This window comes from Marmota flaviventris, chromosome 10 (assembly GCF_047511675.1).
Source record: "Marmota flaviventris isolate mMarFla1 chromosome 10, mMarFla1.hap1, whole genome shotgun sequence".
Classification (NCBI taxonomy): Eukaryota; Metazoa; Chordata; class Mammalia; order Rodentia; family Sciuridae; genus Marmota; species Marmota flaviventris.
This window is the reverse complement of record NC_092507.1, coordinates 26,961,487-26,974,680: the sequence shown is the minus strand read 5'-3', so window position 1 is coordinate 26,974,680 and position 13,194 is coordinate 26,961,487. Positions and strand designations below refer to the sequence as shown.

Genomic DNA, 13,194 nt, shown 5'->3' with positions numbered 1-13,194 from the left:
ACAAGGTAACTCTGAAACTGGTGATAAAAGGATGTGGATGATGCAGAAAAATAAAGAGGAAATCAGTTTGAGAAGGTGAAGTCCTAGATCCTCTATCTAGATCCTGAACAGCTGCCCCTTCTTCCTTTTTGCATCAGTTTACAGATGCAAAACAAAGACTCTTAGGAAGAAAGATGCCAGGCATAGTTGAAGGACAAGACTGTACTATAAACAAAGGATTAAATGACTATAAACATTAAATGCTGAATGAAGGATTTCCTCAGCCAGAATCCCCATCTTGACTTCCAGAATGTAGGTAACCAGACTGGAGTTTGGAAGACTCATCTTTGGGTAACTTGACCTGCCAAGAGAAGAAATTTAAAGATTCTCCAATCTCAATCCACTGAAATCACCTCATGATGAAGCTCAGAGTCAACAAATCTCTCCTGAATGAAACTGAATCTCTCTCACCCTGCAAAAAGTCAACTCAAAAGTGGATCAAAGACTTAGACACTAGAACAGAGATCCTGCACCTAACGGAAGAAAAAGTAGGCCCAAATCTTCATCACTTTGGCTTTTGATTTGACTTCCTGAACAAGACTCCTAAAGCACAAGAATAAAATCAAGAATCAATAAATGGGATGGATTCAAACTAAAAAGCTTCTTCTCAGCAAAGGATATAATCAATAAGGTGATGAGAGAGCCTACAGGATGGGAAAAAAAAATCTTTACTACACACACCTCAGACGGAGCACTAATCTTTAGGATATATAAAGAACTCAAAAAACTGAACAGAAAAACAAATAACCCAATCAATAAATGGGCTAAGGAACTGAACACTTTATTTATTTTTAAAAATATTTATTTTTTAGTTACAGTTGGACACAATACCTGTATTTTATTTATTTATATGTGGTGCTGAGGATCAAACCCAGGCCTCGCACGTGCTAGGTAAGCACTTTACAACTGAGCCACAGTCCCCAGCCTGAACAGACACTTTATAGAAGAAGAAATACAATCAATCAACAAACATGAAAAAATGTTCATTACCTCTAGAAATTAGAGAAACGCAAATCAAAACTACTCTAAGATTTCATCTCATTCCAGTCAGAATGGTAATTTTCAAGAATACAAGCAATAATAAGCGTTGGTGAGGATGTGGGGAAAAAGGAACACTCATACATTGTTGGTGAGACTGCAAATTGGTGCAAGCAGTATGGAAATACCTTAGAAAACTTGGAATGGAACCACCATTTGATCCAGCTACCCTATTCCTTGGTTTATACCCAAAGGACTTAAAATCAACATACTACAGTGATGTAGCCACATCAATGTTTATAGCACCTCAATTCACAATAGCTAAAGTATGGAACCAACCTAGATGCCCTTCAACAGATGAATGGATAAAGAAAATATAGTACATATACACACTGAAATATTACCAGCCTTAAAGAAGAATAAAATTATGGTATTTGCAGGAAAATGGATGGAATTAGAGGATATCATGCTAAGTGAAATAAGCCAATCTCAAAAAACCAAAAGCTGAATATTTTCTCTGATAAGAGGATGCTGATCTATAATGGGGTGGGGGGATAGGGAAGAATGAAGGAACTTTGGTTTGTATAGAGGGGAGTGAGGGGTGGAGTGGGGCTCTGGGGATGGGAAGGACAGTAGAAAGAGACAGCCATTATTAGCCTGTATACATGTATGATTACACTACTGGAGTGATTCTGAACCATGTAAGGCCAGAGGAATGAGAAGTTGTGCTCCATTTGTGTACTATATGTCAAAATGCATTTGACTGTAAAATAAGTTAATTAAAAAAAAAAAAAGTCTGCTCCCTGTATTCTGTGTTTCCAGCCAGGGTTTTAGACTCCCACTGAATCATGAGTAGATAATCAAGGATACTAGACATCTGGGAACATCTTCCAGAATGAAAGACTGAGAACAAAACAAACAAAGAGGAATTTGGGGAAAGCATAAGTACATACCAGGAATAAATCCAAAATTAGCTAGTATGTTCAGAAAGCTAAGAAAGGATATGGCATCTGTAAAACAGAAACAGCATGATATTCAAAAATAATATTCATGAAATAAAAAATGAACAGTTAGAAATAAAAAAATATAATAAAATTAATGAAAAAGAAGAATTGGAAGATGAAATTGAGGAAATTTTTAGAAAGTAAAGGAAAATTGGAGAATAAAGACATATAAAGATATACACTTAAAATGGGTGAATTCTATACTATATAAATTAAACCTCAATATAGTTATTTTTAAAAGTGAAGCAGGGGGCTGGGGTTGTGGTTCAGCGGTAGAGAACTCACCTAGCACGTGCAAGGAGTGGGGTTCGATCCTCAGCACCACATAAAAATAAATAAAGGTATTATGTTCATCTACGACTAAAAAAACATTAAAAAAGAAAAAAAAAATGAAGCAGGGCCGGGTGTGGTAGCACACGCCTGTAATCCCAGCAGCTCAGGAGGCTGAGGCAGGAGAATCACAAGTTCAAAGCCAGCCTCAGCAACAGCAAGGCACTAAGCAACTCAGTGAGACCCTGGCTCTAAATAAAATACAAAATAGGGCTGGGAAGTGGCTCAGTGATCGAGTGTCTGTCCCTGGGTTCAATCCCCAGTAACACACACACAAACACACACACACACACAAACACAAACACACAAACAAAAAAAGGAGTAGGGCTGGGGATATAATGTGAAAGACCCTGGGTTCAAGCAATCCCCAGTACTGCAAAAAGAATACAAACTAACTGTTATTTTTTTTTTTTTTAATGGAGCAATGCTTTCAAACTTCTAAAGAAAAACTATTTCCAAGAAAGAAACTACCATTTATTTCTGAGGTAGGGTTGCTGTGTTCTCCTGGCTCACGCCATCCTCCTGTCTCAGTCTCCTGAGGTTTGTTGATAAAGTACAGTTTCTAACATGTAAGATGTCAAAAAAAAATGTACTTTTTTTATGAAACTCCTGGGAAGAGGAAGGAAAGGATGTGAGATGGGGGCTGGGGATATAACTCAGTTGGTAGAGTGCTTGCCTTGCATACACAAGACCCTGGGTTCAGTTCCCAGCATCACGCACACACACACACACACACACACACACACACACACACACAAAAGGATATGAGATCAACATAGGAGCAACACAAAAATAATTCACCAAAGAATTTCCAAGATAATGAAAAGTGTGATCTAAAGAGGGCAGTGCACCAAATATGAAGGGCACATCCAACCAGATTCAAACAGTATAAATCAAGAAACAGATTTGAATCAAGGTTGTATTAAGAATCAAGAAAAAAAATCTGACAAAGGGCACCACTAAGATTCCTGCTACATGAGGACAGACTGCCTGGTTAAATCTGACCTAGATATCTTTAGTTGGCCTTACTTGACCTCACCTTGATAAAAATTCCTGTTCTGCTACCTGAATCAGCTGAAAAACTTGCATTATACCCCAAAGAAATGTTCTGTTTTGATTTACTTCTGAAAGTACTAATTTGAGTATTATAAAATTATTTCTTAATCTTAGCTCTTGTTCTTCTTTTTTTTTTTTAATGGGTATAGGATACTAGAAATTGAAACCAGGTATGCTCTACATCCCAGTCCTTTAAAAATTTTTTTTTTCTTTTTACTTGTTGTTGGATACATCATCTTCATTTTTATGTAGTACTGAGGATCAAACCTAGCACCTCACATGTACTAGGTGAGCACTCTACCACTGAGCCACAACCTTATTTATTTATTTATTTTTAGTTGTAGATGCCCAGCCCTTTTTATGTATTTATTTTTAAAAACTGAGACAGTGTGGCCTCAAACTTGGAATCTTTATAGCTCAGACTCCCATTAGCTGGGGTTATAGGTATGTGCCACTATGCCCAGCAATCTTAAACCTGAACTCAAGACAAATAAATGAAGGAAGCAACACTACTATTGTGATTACGATAAATCTGTCTGCCATGCTAAGAAAGCATATGCAATGTAAACTTCTGACGTGTAAGCAAAATCAAATTACAAGGATTAAATTCTACATTTATAAATGCTGACCTCTTTAAAAAAATTTTTTAGTTATAGTTAAACACAATACCTTTATTTTATTTATTTATTTTTATGTGGTGCTAAGGATTGAACCTAGGGCTTCACATGAGCTAGGCAAGTGCTCTACTGCTAAGCCACAACCCCAGCCCCATGCTGACTACTTTTTACCTTGAATGCTTTAGCGCAAGCTACTTTTTACTAAAAAGAATAAGAAGGCAGGACTGAGACTATGGCTCAGTGGTAGAGCACTCACCTAGCATGTGTGAGGTACTGGGTTTGATCCTAAGCATAAAATAAAATAAAGGTATTGTGTCCATCTACAACTAGCAATATTTTTTAAAAAATAAAAAGGCAAAACAAAAACTGTGTGGTGCTGTGGATCAAATACAGGGTTTTATGTGTGCTAGAAAGTACTCTTATCACAGATCTACCCTCCAGCTCTAAAAGAAAAAAAAATTTAACTGAAATTTAAAAAGAGAGTTTTGCCTGCCAATAACCTTGTTTCTTAAGGGACTACAAAACTTGTGAATGTTAAAGGTATAAACTTTGGAGTCAGAAGAGTTGATCTCTACCATTTAAATGAAAAGTATATGTTCTTGGGCAAATAAAATGACTGTTTCGAAACTTCAGCTGGGGAATCAACTAACTCATATAACTGTGGTGGAGTTTTTGTTTTGTTTTGTTCTGTTCTTTTGAGATGAAGTCTTGCTATGTTGCCCAGGCTGGTCTTAAACTTGTGGATTCCAATGATCCTCTCATCTCAGCTTCACAAGTGGCTGGGACTACAGGAGTGTTTCACCTCACCTGGCTCTGTGGTGGAGTTTATATGAGATAATTTAAAAATGCTTAGCATTCTATCTGGCACACAAAAAGTGGTAAAGAAAAAATATTTTAAGAGAGAGGGTTGGGGGGGCGTGTAATTTAGTAGTAGAGTATGTTCTTAGCATGTGCAAAGCCCCAGGTTCAAAATGAATCAAAAAATAAAAATTTCAAAAATGAAAAAAAAAAAAAATTTTAAGGGATATACAACTAACAACATCAGATTTAGATTTACTATGATGCTCTTCAAATTTATGAATTTTAATAATAAAATCCAAATTGCAAATGATTTTGGGCTCAAGGAAGGCTAAATAAATAAAAATTCTGCATTTCATTAAAATCTAAGATGCCATTAATGCTATTATGTATCTTTAAAAAGAAACCCGATAGTCAGATATGGTGGTGCACATAGTAATTTCAATGCCTTGAGAGGCCAAGGTAGGAAGACTGCAATTCAAGACCAGCCTCAGCAACTTAGCAAGGTCCTAGGAAACATAGCCAGATCCTATCACAAAAACTAAAAAGGGCTGGGTGTGGCTCAATGGATAAGCACTCTTGGCTTCAGTCCCAGGTACCAAAAATTTTCTTTAAACATTAAAAATAAAAAGAAAACATTAAAAATAAAATTAAACTGTGATTAAATCATCAATTATAAGATATCTCCCAATTTGATACTGAAAAGCGAGAAAAAGAAATTTTTAAATTTTAGATTAGTAAAATAGTTTAATTACATAGATGAGAAGTCATTAAATATCATTGACAATTATTTTCAAGACAAGTTTATCATACAATTAGAAAGAACTAAAATGCTTTCTTTTTAAAAAATTATTTTTAGTATTCAGTTTTTAGTTGTAGTTGAACACAATACCTTTATCTATCTATCTATTTATTTTTATGTGGTGCTGAGGATCAAACCCAGTGCCTCACAAGTGCTAGGTGAGCATTCTACCACTGAGCCACAATCCCAGCCCCAATACTTTCTTTCTTAAAGAGTAATTGTCTATGTTTATCTCTGTCAATTTCATGTGGTTCCTATCTGTCATTGCCTTGGGAATATTCCTTAAACAATGAGACCAGAATGGATCTTCTGTTATGTTTCCACTGCACAAGGTATTCTCCTTTGTAGTATTCAATCCCAGTTTTCTTCAGGTAATTTCAAGTAGAATAAGCGCTATTTTATATAGTGTAGCACACCAGCCGCAAGGATTACAAATCAAAATTACATAGAAAAAATAAAAGAGTGTACTCATGTGAGAGAAACAAAATTTAAGCTGAGCATGTAGCCTGTAATCCCGGTAACTCTGAAGGCTGAGACAGGAGAATTTAAGTTCAATAACAGCCTAGGCAACTTAGAGAGACCTTGCCTCAAAATGAAAAATGGAAAAAAAAAAAAGAAGAGTGGATATATAGCTCAATGGTAGAGTGCTCCAGTTCCCAATATTACCAAAAAAAAAAAAAGGAGGAAATTTGGCAAGTAAGGGGGTGACTGCAATACTTTTCATGTTCCATAGCAGCATTACATTTTATTGGCAGTTAATAAATAAACCTTTGGTATAGCCATTATGGAGAACAGTGGAAATTACTCAAAAAATTAAATATAATAGAACTACCATATGATCCAGCAATCTTACTACTGGGTTTGTATCCAAAGGAAATAAAATCGCCATACTGAAGAGAGATTTGTACTCTCATGTTCGCTGCAGCATTATTCACAAAGGCCAAGATAAGAAATAACCTAAGTGCCCATGAAAGATCAATGAATAAAGAAAATGTGTGTGTGTGTGTGTGTGTGTGTGTGTGTATGTGTAAGCAAATATTATTCAGCTTTGAAAAAGAATGAAGTCCTATCACTTGTGACAACATGGATGAACCTGAAGGACTTGTTAAGTAAAATAAGCCAGACACAGAAAGACATATACTGCATGATCTCACTTATACATGGAATCTGAAAATGCCAAACTCATAGAAACAGAGATTAGAATGGTAGTTATCATTCTAATGGTAACTACTATTGGAATGGTTACCATTCTAATGGGATGGGAGGAGAAAGAAATGGGGAAATGTTGGTCAAAAGATTCACACTTTTAATATAAAAGTATGTTCTAGAAACAGTATGGTGAATAAAGGTAATAATGTGTTGTACACCTGAAATTTACAGAGAAGGTTTCAAATCTTCTGTCTCACACACACAAATGGGCACGCACACACACACACACACACACACATAACTTGTGAGGTGATGGATATGTTAATGAACTGGACTGTGGTTCACATGCATATGTATTATCAAAAATCATGTGTGCCTTAAAAATAAAATTTTTGTCAATCCCACTTCAATAAAGCTGGTGGGGGGGACAAAACCATTAACATGTTTAAGTGTTATTTTCATTTCATTATGATATTATAATCTTTTTTTTAAAAAAAGGTTAAGATTTTCTTTGCTTCACAAAAGCACAAGTTACATTTCATTCACATAAATAAACATACTCATATTTTTCTTAAAACATGCAGCCTTGGGTGAATTCTTCCTACAGGCAGACTATTCCATTTTTCTTCTTTCTTTCTTTCTAAAGGGAACCACAATCCTAAAGTTGGTATGTATTTGTCTCATCTGTTTTTATAATTTTTCTGAATTTGTATATAACCACTATATACTTTTGTTTGGTTTTAAATTTATATAAATAACACATCCTTTTGCTATTTACCTGCCCTTCCAATGTTGTTTTGAAGATCTATACTAATACATCCAGATCTGTTCATTCCCTTGGCTGTTATGTAATACATCAGAGTAACAATTTATATATACTATTTATTCATCCTATTGTTGGCAGGAATTTAGGCTGTTTCAAATTTCTGCTATTACATGTAATGTGTCAGTCACATGTGCAAGATATCTCTTGGTTTAAAGTAAGTTCAATTTCATTTTTACTTTGTATTTTCTTTTTTTGGGGGGCGGGGGAGGCCGTACTGGGGATTGAACTCAGGGACACTCAACCACTAAGCCACATCCCCAGCTCTATTTTGTATTTTATTTAGAGACAGGGTCTCCCTGAGTTGTTTAGCGCCTTGCTTTTTGCTGAGGCTGGCTTTGAACTTGCCATCCTCCTGCCTCAGCCTCCCAAGCCTCTGGGATTACCAGCTTACTTTGTATTTTCTAGATAATGAAAACTGTTCTCCCAAGTAGTTGTACCAAATCACACTTCTACCAACAGTGTGTGAATATTCCTTTTACATTACCACCACTAACATTTGGTATTTTATAAGACTTTTTAATTTTATAAATCTGATGGGTGTGAAATGATACTTTGTTGATTTCATTTGTAATTTCCTATTTATCAATGAATTTTTTTTCTATGTGTTTATTGGCCATTTGGGTTGCCTCTTTTTTTGTTTCAAGACAGGCTCTCAATAAATTGCCCAGGCTGTCCTTGAACTTGCAATCATCCTGAGTTGCTGGAATTACAACTATGCATTACCTTGTCCAACTAGGTTTCCTCTTTTGATAACTATCCATTTTTCTATTTCATCTGTCCTTATATTTTATAAAGCTCTTAATTAAATGAGCTACAAATATTTTGGTATTTTAAAGTTGTTCATGTTATCATTTGTATTACAGAAGTTTACATTTTGACATAGTCAAGTTTATGTTTTACACTTTGTAACTTGCTCAGTGTTAGAACTATTCTCTTATTTTTATTCCAAATAATTCCAAAGTTTTGCTTTTCATATTTAGGATCCCTAGAAATAAATTTTATATAAAGTGTGAGATAGATCCAACTATTTTTTAAAATGGTTAACAATTATATAAACACAATTTAATGAATATTTTGCTCTTTCCCATTTATGTAAAAGACCACTTACAAAAATTTCACAAACACACACATCTGCATTGCTTCTAGGTACTTTTTTGCTTTATTAACCTGTCTGTCCCTACACTTAAATCACTGTGACATACTGTTAGAATTTTCTAACAAGTAGGGCAATCCTTTGTTTTTCTTTAAAATAGTACTGGCTATTCTTGGTCATTTATTCTTTTAAAAAATATTTATACTTGTTTATATATATGTGTGTGTGCGCGTGTGTGTGTAATTATTTATTTATTTAATTTATTTATTTTTATTTTTAGTTGTTGATAGGACTTTATTTTTATTTATTTGTATATGTTGCTGAGAATCGAACCCAGTGCCTCACAATGCTAGGCAAGTGCTCTACCACTGAGCTATAATCCCAGCCCCAAATTACTCTTTCTTATTAATTTTAATATCAATTCAATCAAACCTCATATCCTATTGGGATTTTAATTAAAATTGCATTTAATTTTGGGAGAACTAACATTTTAGGATTTCTCAAAAGGCTCAATCGATTTCATTTATTTAGATTTTTCTCTTGTCTTTTAACATTTATTCCTGGACATCTGCTTTTCATTCCAAATTCTTGATCTCATAACACTGTTAAATCTCAGCTAAGACATCACTTACTTCTACAAATACTTCTGACTTTTCAGACTCATTGGAATGCTCCTCCTTCATGCTCATGGATTTATTTATTCTTTTTTTTTCTGAATGTGACCAAGAGTTACACTAGGCATGGAAGGTACACTGGGGAATAAGATGGACAGTGCCTAGTTAAAGGGGCTCTCATTCTAACTGGAGACACAGAAAAATAAACACTTTCAATTCAGGGTGACACATGCCAGTACAGGGGAAGTATACTGTGCTATGGGAATACATAAGAGAAATACCTAACTCAGACTTGGGGGATGGCTGGATGGGGGGAGAAGGGTGTCTGTCAAACAACGCTTCTCAAGGAAGTAACATGTAGATTGAAACCTGTAAGAAGAACAGAAATTAGAAAACATGACAGTAACTAAATCATAGTAATGATATCCTTGTCTTGCTCTTGACTTTACTGAAAAAGCTCTCATTGTTTAACTTTAAATCATCTATTTTTGAACATATTCTATTTCTTGGCTTCTTAGCACTATTTTTGGCTCTCATACACTCTATAATAATCATTACTTGTTTAGTGGTTCTAATTCACTCCTTAAATATTGCTATCCCCCATGGTCTCACCCTTCTCTTTCCTGTTTAGATTTAATCAAATCACTATCCCTAGAGACTTTTCCCACTTCTGTTTTAAATATAAATTTAGATTCAGAGGACTCAAGATATTTCCTTAATTTTAGCTCCTACCACTACAGATTTTCTGACCTAAGTTTATAACTACATACTACATGTCTCTATCCATATATTCCATAGAATTATTATGCTATGAACATGTTAACATGCAATCTATCTACATATGGTGTATACTGCCAACTAACCAGCACCAGCAGATCTATCTTCCATATTCAGTGGACAGCACTGGCATTCATGCCTTCAGAGTCATTAATCTGAATGTGTGTTAGAGGGTATCCCCTTCTTGGAAATCAGTTTATGATAGAGCACAGTCACTGCATTCAAAGGTTGTTTCAAGGATTAAATAATCACAGAAATTTTTAGGCCAAGTATTGTTGCTTTTTTTTTTTAATGTGTCACATTTGGCTAGGCTACTATTTGCCATTTATTCAATAAAATACTAATGTGTTGTATGAAGCCTACTTTGTAGATGTAATTAAAGTCCATCATCAATTGACTTAAGTAAGGGAGATTATTCTGGATAATGTGGATGGGCCTGATTCAATTAGTTGAAATGAATTAAAAGCAGGGTTGGGGCTTCCCCAAAACAGAGAACAAAAATCACCTATAGAAAATAGCTTCAGACTGTGTCCAAGATTTCTAGCCTGCCTTTCCTGACAGCCTGCCCTAAGACTTCAGACTGGTTTTACTGGCCCCTACAACTACAGAAACCAAATCTCTACAAATCTACTACTGGTTCTGCTTCTCCAGTCGAATCTTGATTAATATACCAAGTTTGTAGTCTACTTGCAAAGGGAATTCCTTCAAAAACCTAGTAAAATTTCTAATCCTTGTTTCTCATTATTTCCATGTACCAGTAATTATACCCAAAGATTTTTTTCTGGACATGGTTCTTAAATCTATTTTTTGTTTTGCTTTTAGCTTAATCCTTGGAATTTTCTCCTTCCTCTCCATCCCACATCAGACCATCACCATCTCTTACCTGAACTAGTGATTGAAAAGCCTCCTAACTGGCTTCTCAGATTAGTTTTTTTCTCCTCTATCTATTCTCCACACTGCTGCCAGAGGTCTCTTTCTGGAAAACAAATATGATCATGTCACTATCCTTCTTAAGAATCTTTGAAGTCTCCCTACTTAAAGGAAATAAGTTTTACCCCCCTCATTGGTTTCTATTTTTAGCTTTTATTTTCTTCTATTCTCTTTGAGTTTAATTTTCTGTTATTTTTCTAACTGTTGAGATGAATACTCAGGTCACTGATGCTTTTCTTTTTTTTTGTAATAGGCATTTAAAGTTCTAAATTCTCTCTAAGCATTGTTTTAGTCAATTATGCCAGTTCTGATGTGTACTGTTAATCACTCAATTTGAAATTCAAATTTCTTTTGTGATTTCTTTGATAGATTATTTAGAAATTATTCTTAAAAATTTCCAAAGCTAGACTTCATGTTCCAGTAGGAACATAATAGCAATTTCCAAATTTCCCCATCTTTCTCCTAGGACCTGTGTAGAGCAACAAAGAGAAAGTTAAGAAAAAGAACAAAACAAAACAAACCCATATATCTTCAGTAAAACTAGAAGATAATAAAAAGCAGAAAATACCAAATCATAAGTAAACATGGCCCAAAGTACCCGGGACTACTAGAACCTATGCAAGAAGCCACATCTGAGCATGGGAGAATGACAAAAAGTATAAAATAGTGGGGGAATAGCAAATTTTCACTCCCCCCAAAAAAGGTTCCTCTCTTAAGTCAGAATTGCAACATTTATAATTGAGACTGGATCAGGGAAATCTCAGAAGCAACTAGAGAAGGAGATATAGAAAGTGTCATGAGAGTAAGTGGAGGGAAAAGTTTCAGTCTCAGAAAAAAACTACTCTTCTAAAAGTGAGGCATGCATTTTTCTTTCAAACTTACAGGAAAGTTGTATAAAAACTTGTATATAATTTCCCAAATTCTCGAATTGTTAACATACAAAGCAAGAAATTTAGAAGGCAGAAGTCATATCTTTTGGTAGTAGAAGCTATAAGAACCTGTGGGAACTCAAGGCTGATAGTTCACACTACTTAAATCACTTAAGTTAGAGAGGCCCAGAAGATGTGGCTATACTTTGAAGAATGAATCCACTGGCACAAAGAGGACAGAAGTTTTGAGCAGAGAAACCAGGAAAACTATCTTGCACCTAAGATGCAACTAATGTTCTTGGCATACCTGTAATTTCCCTCTTAATAGGTAGTTTGAAAGAATGCATCTTGATCAAATATGAACAACAAAAACCCAGTATGTATCTACACAAAGATACCAGGTAAAAATTGTGTGTGGGGGGGAAAGGGCAGTGTAACATCTTTAACAACAACAACAAAAAACAGACGATATCACAAAATAGATGAAAATACAACCCTACTTTTTAACATGTGTTCAAAAATGCATAATGCAGTTAAAATGCACAGCAAAACTCAGCAAAGAAATGGAAGAAAAAGATTTTTTTAATTCAAAAATAAAAATTAAACTGCCACAAACACTTGGTAAAGTATACACATTGGATGGAAATTTTTAAGGTGAAAATAAGCTGATATTTATTTTTTTAAAAAAGATATGACTTGTACCTACCTATATTTTCAAAGGGAATCTCATATTCTAAATAAAATTGACTCCACATGGCCAACTAAGTAAAAAATATCTAATAAAAGAGTCGGAAAAAATACTTTTAGCAACCAGACAAAAAACAAATCCCTAAAGTCAAGCTCCGCGGCATGTGCCTGAAATCCACTATTTAGGAGACTAAGGCAGGAAGATCATGAGTTCAAGACCATCCCTGGGTGCAACTCAGCAAGATACTGTCTTAAAAAGGGAAAATAAAACAAAACAAAACAAACAAACAGATCCCTTTTCTTTGGTACTAGGAACTGAACACAGGGGAGCTTAACCACTGGGTTATATCCCTAGCCCTTTTTATTTTTTATTTTGAGACAGGGTCTCATGAAATTGCTTAGGGCCTTGCAAAGTTGCCGAGACTGGCTTTGAACTTGAGATCCTCCTGCCTCAGCCTCCTGAGTTACTGGGATTACTTAAAGCTGAACTCTTCTAAGAAAAAAAAAGTACACCAGCATCATTCTTCTCTAACTGGGCATTCAATGTCAGAAGACAGTGGATAATTTTCCAAAAGACACTCAAGGAAAGAAAGTGTGAGTCAGTAATTTTGTATTTAGCCAAACA

General features: G+C 34.9%; 1 protein-coding gene across 5 annotated transcripts in view; it reads right to left on the bottom strand.

Moving 5' to 3' along the window:
- Positions 1-13,194, bottom strand: part of LOC114094375 (protein argonaute-3) — a 114,506-nt gene that overhangs the window by 59,129 nt on the left and 42,183 nt on the right. The window contains exons 1-2 of one of the 5 annotated variants that reach the window (XM_071617679.1): positions 10,967-10,983; positions 9,593-9,675 (exon numbers count right to left, since the gene is read on the bottom strand). The exons of the other annotated variants lie outside the window; for them this stretch is intronic. The gene's annotated coding sequence lies outside the window, so the exon portion shown is untranslated. Of the gene's footprint in view, positions 1-9,592; positions 9,676-10,966; positions 10,984-13,194 lie in introns of those variants that run through there. 5 annotated transcript variants of the gene reach the window in all.